The sequence below is a fragment of the Xyrauchen texanus genome, chromosome 11 (genome assembly GCF_025860055.1).
Source record: "Xyrauchen texanus isolate HMW12.3.18 chromosome 11, RBS_HiC_50CHRs, whole genome shotgun sequence".
Classification (NCBI taxonomy): domain Eukaryota; kingdom Metazoa; phylum Chordata; class Actinopteri; order Cypriniformes; family Catostomidae; genus Xyrauchen; species Xyrauchen texanus.
Window position 1 is genome coordinate 24,149,960 of NC_068286.1, and position 6,957 is coordinate 24,156,916.

Consider the following 6,957-nt stretch of genomic DNA (forward strand, 5'->3'; position numbering starts at 1 on the left):
CTTGACAGTCATGACGTAATTTTGAAAGGATCAATATAGAAGAGACCTCAACAGTTAGAGGTAATAGCGAACACATTTAGGTTTGATATGCCATGTTATTAAAATTCTTGGTTTTTAAACGTTTTGCAAAAACATGGTACATTTATGAATTAATGTAGTTATAAATAATTTGCCGCTATCAGCAAAACCGGTTTGAGTTAAGAAAGTGGACAGCTCAGAGAAGAATCTCAGAGTTTCAACTCATATTTACAGTAATTTCAACATGACATGAATGCATAAGTGCAAGATAACTGCCACAATATAATAAATTCTGACAGAACACCTCTACATTTGTTTCAAATTTAAGTTTTATCTTTCCCTGCTAACATATTTATTCAACATGGTACTAAAGCCTGTAACAGCCCATTTGCAATCAGAGTAAGTTGTTATAGAACATCTCAAGGCCTTATCAAGATGAAAGCATGACATGAAGCCTATGAACTGGAAACAATGTAACACACTTAGACAGGTGTCGATTTGCGCTTTATTGAAGAGTGTTTAGATTAGGTTTTTGGTTGTAATCTGCATATCAGAAGACACCGATAAAAATTTTTTTATAAATAAAAAACAATCCCCCCTGAGCTTATATCCTTATTTAGACTTACTTCAACTGTACAATTTGTCCTTTGTATTGGATATGACAAACACGTCATATGTGACAAGTCAGACATGAGATGCACAAGTTTCTTAAATTTCAACAGCTTGTATCAGAGAATTAAATATCAGAGAAAGAGATTCAAACCTTAATCTAATGTGGATAGATTGCCTTCAGAGAGACAAGTGAGAGCAGCACATCTGTTATTAATAACATTCATTAGGGCGGTGAAATAAATTAGTTACATGGACAATTTTGAAACAGTGCTTCAGATGTCATAGAGGACTTAAACTGAAGCTGCTTTGTCGCAGAAAAAAAAAAAAAACTACAAACGTATGGCTCATGATTGGTTTGCATTTAAACAGAGAATCAAAGCACCTTGACTTGTTACCAAACAAAGAACATTGTGAAAAACTTTTTTGCAAGGTTTTATGGCAGATGTGATCTTGCACAAAATATAGCCAGTATTTAAAGTGGTTGAAGACCCAAAGTGCAAACTGGATTTGAGAGGCACTTGTTTTTTTTTTTTTTTACTATACAGCTATCATCAAGCTCAAAAAGACTTATGCATATTATCATTTACAGTGATGTGAAAAAGTATTTGCCCTGTTCTGATTTGTTCTGTTTTTGTGTATTTTTTATACTAAATTGTTTAAATTTAAACAATATCTAACATAAAACAAAAGGCAATCTAAGTAAACACAAAATACAGCTTTTAAGTGATAGTGTTATTTATTGAAGCAAAAAAAGGTCTTATACTAACTGGGCCTGTACGAAAAATTATTTTCCCCATTTGTTACAAAGCCCAAATCTATGAAACCATATTCATAATGGGGTTCAGCTGGACTAGACACACCAAGGCCTGATACTGCCGGCCCTGTTCAATCAAATCAACATCTAAATAGAACTTTTTCAGCAGCATGAAGTTGTCTAAAAGGTCTCACCCAGGAGCATACTATGCTAAGGTCGAAAGGAACTGTTGATGAGGAAAAAGAGGTGGGAGCAAGTCACACATGTTCAAGTCACAAGCAAGTCTCAAGTCTTAACAATCAAGTACAGTGCAGACAAATCAAGTCAAGCACTAAAATAAATAGGGGTTCATTTTTTAAATAAATATTTATTTTTGCTCTGAAAATATGAACTTATATACACATATCTCTACATACATTTTTTAAATGAATTGTATAATAGTTGTTATATATATATATGTATATAAGTAAATTGCGTTAACGAACATGCGCTGTATTTTTATCGTGGGCACTTAAAAATACTGTGAATACTTCTAGATACCTTATTATCAGGATTGTTTACATTTTTAGAATTAACCGGTTAAAATGTATAACGCCGCGTATATGCGGTGTAGAAATGCTGTCCGACTTTTACATTAATCCAACAAAAACGGTAGAAAGCCTAAATGAAAATGTAAATTCGCTCTGACAGTAGGTGGCGCTTATGCAGCAAAAATATATCTGTTTCCCTGGTAATGCCTGTACACAAAGCAGCCCTGTGCTTATAAACAATTTATTAGCATTATACCGAGGTAAGATGAAAAGAAAATGCCATCGAAACTTTTCTGAAGACAGTCTTTTAGTGATAAATTTATATAAAATAGCCATAAAGCTATTGGATTCAAGGGCTTTAGTTAAAGTCGTAATATCTATAAGAGCACTTGGATTTCATCATGAGAAATTCTGTATATTCTATACTACTTGTCATGTTTTAAATAAAAAGTTTTTGAAAATCAAGATAGTTGTATCGGATATTTTTGCATTGCATATTGTGCATCTGGCAAATCTTTTTTTATTCACATGGCCCAATTATAAATCTTTATATCCAAAAGGAGATTATTTTGGGAACTCTACAATTTTTGGCATGTTGTGAGCGCAGCGTTAACTGCGCAGATCAGTGTTGCTGGCGGGCTTATATCTTTACATATTAATTGATGTCTCAATTTATTTTAAACATTTTGTTATGGTTTATAATAAGTTATTGAAAATAATAACAACATTCAAGTTATTGTCGAATCATGCAGTTCAAGTCACATCAAGTCTCGAGTCACTGGTTCTCAAGTCAAAGTTGTTTTCTTCATTTAGTCAAGCAAGTCACAATTCCTCAAATGTGCAACTCGAGTCCCCCACCTCTGGAAAAGGTGATTGAAATACATCAGTCTGTACAGGGTTAAAAAGCTATTTCAAAAGCTCTGGAACGCCAAAGAACCACAATGAGAGCCATTATCTCCGAATGGAGAACACTTGGCACAGTAGTGAACCTTACCAGAAGTGGCTGACCTTCCAAAATTCCTGCAAGAGCACAGCAATGACTCATCCAGGAAGTCAAACGTACTTCCACAATGAGAGCCATTATCTCCGAATGGAGAACACTTGGCACAGTAGTGACCCTTACCAGAAGTGGCCGACCTTCCAAAATTCCTGCAAGAGCACAGCAATGACTAATCCAGGAAGTCACAAAAAAGCCAAGGACAACATCCAAGGAACTTCAGGACTCTCTCGTATCAACAAAGGTATCATACATATATATATAGGTATATATATATATATATATATATATATATATATATATATATATATATATATTTGAAAACTTTATTTTGTGTTTACACAGGTTGCCTTTGTTTTGTAATATCTTGTTTGAAGAACTAAAACCATTTAGTATGAAAACTACACAAAAATAAAATAAATCTGGAAGGGGCAAATACTTTTTCACAGAACAATACTTTAAAACATCAATATGTTTCCATCATTAAATGAGTGCTTTTGTAATAAGGATACCTCCCTTTGGTAAGTTTTTTTTTATCCCTAAATGTTCAAAGAAATACAGAGAGTGTAGTGTTTGTATGCATCGTGTCCCAAGTTCGTGGCGATAGAATGTTTAATTTCTACCGATAATAGCCTTGTTAAAATCAAGCCTATTTACAATGTTACACATTCCTGTGGTCCTTAAAGGCACATTTGATTTTATTTTCGTATATATTGCTGTAGTTTCATGTCCTTGCGCAGTATTTTAAAGGGATAGTTCACACAAAAATGATTCTCTCATCATTTACTCACCCTCATGCTATCCCAGATGTGCATGCCTTTCTTTCTTTTGCAGAACACAAACAATTATTTAAAAAAAAATAATATTTCATCTTTGTAGATCCTCACAATGAAAGTAAATGGTGACCAACGTTTGAAGCTCCAAAAAGCATATAAAGGCAGCATAAAAGTTATCAATAAGACTCCAGTGGTTATATATATAAGTGACATGATAAGTGTGGTTGAGAAACAAATCAAAATTTAAGTCCTTTTTTTACTCTAAATCTCAACTTCACCTGAATGTGAAAGTTAAAATGGAGATTTAGAGTAAAAAAAAGACCTTAAATATTGTTCTGTTTCTAACCCACACCTATTATGTCGCTTCTGAAGATATGGATTACCTTAATGTTTTCTTTATCATTTTTGGAGCAACTAAAGTCTGAGTTACCAGTGGAGGATCCGTAATATATCTTACCATACTGAAGTCTACAGTGTGTCAATAGAGCCGATGGAAAGATGTTGTGTCATCTGGACCTCAAACAAATAGTTGGTCCTTTAAAATCTATTTCAGTTGGGAGGCTCTAAATGGCTGAAGTGTTTTTAAGCCATTTAGTATTGAGTGAAGGCCCACAATTGCTTTTTTACGGGTTATTTGGCATTTGTTTAAGTTGCCAATTTTTGCGTTTCTTTTTGGACACTCAAATCTTAGCCTTACAATTTGATAAAATGCAATGCAATAATGCAAATGCAGTAAGCTTTGTTTTTAGTTCTGAGCCAGTGAACAATGACTGATTAACTTTTAGTGACCATAGCCCCACAGTAACCCTATAGGTGGCACTGTTGATCTGGATGGAAGATTGATGACTAGCCATGTGACACATCCTCTTCTTCATCTCCTTATTTCCCAGGTACTACAAGAAGTTCAGTATTACAGATCTCGACCATTGCCAGCTGCCTCTGGAGAGCACGGCCTTGAGCTTTACCCATGCCAATAACACTTTAATTGTCAGTGTGAGTGAACAATTTTCAATGTTAGTCAATCACTTTCTGTCTGAGCTCTTTCTGTACTGTAAGGTATTGACAGAATTTTCCACATCACATAGAGGAACATTCCCTTTTGCGTAGATCTAGGACATGATTGCCAAAACTGTAATCCTCACTAAGAGAACACACAAATCTGGTCTCAGATCATCAAAAGGGCAACTATGCCATCACTTTTTATTGGTTCACCTAAGTGGAGAGAGTTGAACTGAACTGTTCTCACCTCTGTTGTATGCTCCTGTACTCAGCTTTTTTTTACTCAGCCATGGATATTATTGAGTTTCTCTCATTTTGTTTCTTGTAGTACAAGAAGCCCAAAGAGATTTTAACACTGGAACAGGAACTGGTTGGGGAACTGAAGAAACTAAAGGGAACAAATGAAGGAGATATTGACTGTAAAACTCAGTGAACTGCAGTGGATTTTGCACTAATTGTATTTGTCTGCCTGAGGTTCTTCATGTTCAGTTTGGTTCAGTGTCTCAAGTTGGCATGTTTTTGTCAGCCTTGTGCTTCCAAGCAACTCACTTTAAATTACTCCTTTCTATTGTTGGTATTGACTTAAATTCTGGCAGCCAATTTGAGTGTGTATTTTCTGCTATTATTCAGAAGCATGACTGTAAACATATAGATTTAATTTTTTTCCTGTTCCCGTTTATGTTTGTTTGTTTTTACTCAGAAATGTCACATTTTAATGCTTAAACCAAGTTTGAGAATACTGCATTTTTAATCCATATTTTAACTAAAGATCCCATTGAATAGAAATTGGAATTGTTTGGCTTTTTGTCCTTGTCCTTTTTGTCCGAACAGTGGGCAGCCCGCCTAATTCCTCTCCTGTCCAGGGAAGCTCAACTCATGGCACAACAACTGCCGGCGACAAACCTCCTGGCTTACTCTGACCTGAAGAGGGCCATTCTGCAACGGGGCGGCTGGAGCCCGGAAGAGCTGGCGATTCTCTTAGAGCATGAAGTTAGAGAAGTCCGATCGCCCGTTCGCGTTTGCTCAATGGCTCCGGGATGCCTGTCAGCTCACGGGGGACCGCGACGTCAAGGGAGTCATCGATCAGGTGGTGCTGGAGCAATTCGCGCAATGACTGCCCAGGAGAACGGCGGAGTGGGTCCAGTGCCACCGCCCGGCGTCACTGGAGGCAGCTTTCCAGCTTGCGGAGGACCACATGGCGGCGATACCGAGGGCGGATGAGCCCTCCCTCTCTCTCTCTCCCCTTCCCCTGTTTTTCCCCCTCCCCTGTTCCCTCTCGCTCTGCTCTCTTCCCAGGGCCTGTTCCTGCCCCACGCAGGCGTGGAGGATACACGAGACCAACTTCCCGGCCGTGGGAGAACCCGCCTACCCCTTCCCCCGTCCTTCTCCTCCTCAGGTGGGGGCGCCCGCCAGCACGGGTGCGGCCGTGGCGCCTTGGCCGGCCTGCTGGAGGTGCGGAGACCCGGACCACTTCCGGGATCAATGTCCGCTGATGGAGGTGGGGACGGTGGTGCGGGTCTCCGATGTCCCGCAGGCTGCCCCCGATCGGGCTGGAGCGTACCGTATTCCGGTAAGGATCCAGGGGGGTACATACCAAGCATTGTCGGATACCGGCTGTAACCAGACCACCATCCACCAACGCTTGGTTCAACCCGGGGCTTTGGGCTCAGCTAAACGGGTGAGGGTGAGGTGTGTGCATGGGGATGTTCACAAGTATCCCATGGTGACTTTGGCGATCAAATTCCGGGGAGGAAAACATAGTGTGGAGGCAGCGGTTAGTTCCCGCCTCGCCCATCCACTAATCTTGGGTATTAGAAATATATATCCGAATTTTAGAAATATATTAGGGGAAGTTTGTGCGGATGGGTCCTGCATGAAAGTGAAGAGATGTGTGATGTGCAATGCTTTGGCAGGGGAGGCGGAGCCGCGGCCATCCTCAGCTGCTCCGAGTGACGAGGGAAGGGGCGAGGTTGTCGCCCCTCCTCTCAGGGAATTCCCGGAGGGGGACTTCCCCTTGGAGCAGTCGCGGGATGAAACCCTTAAGCACGCTTTTGACCAAGTGAGAGTAATCGATAGTCAACAACTCCGGCCGGGCGTCACCATTTCATATCCATATTTTACGGTTATTAAAGATCGGTTATACAGAGTGACGCAGGACGCTCAAACAAAGGAGGTGACACAATTGTTGATTCCACGGAGCCGCCGGGAAATGGTTTTCCAGGCAGCTCACTATAATCCTATGAACGGTCACCTAGGGGAACGGAAAACACT

At 39.5% G+C, this 6,957-nt stretch overlaps 1 pseudogene; it reads left to right on the forward strand.

The window, feature by feature from the left end:
- The window catches only part of LOC127651334 (protein DPCD-like), a 33,626-nt pseudogene extending 28,507 nt beyond the window's left edge, over nucleotides 1-5,119 (forward strand).
- Nucleotides 5,120-6,957: the final 1,838 nt, after the last annotated feature.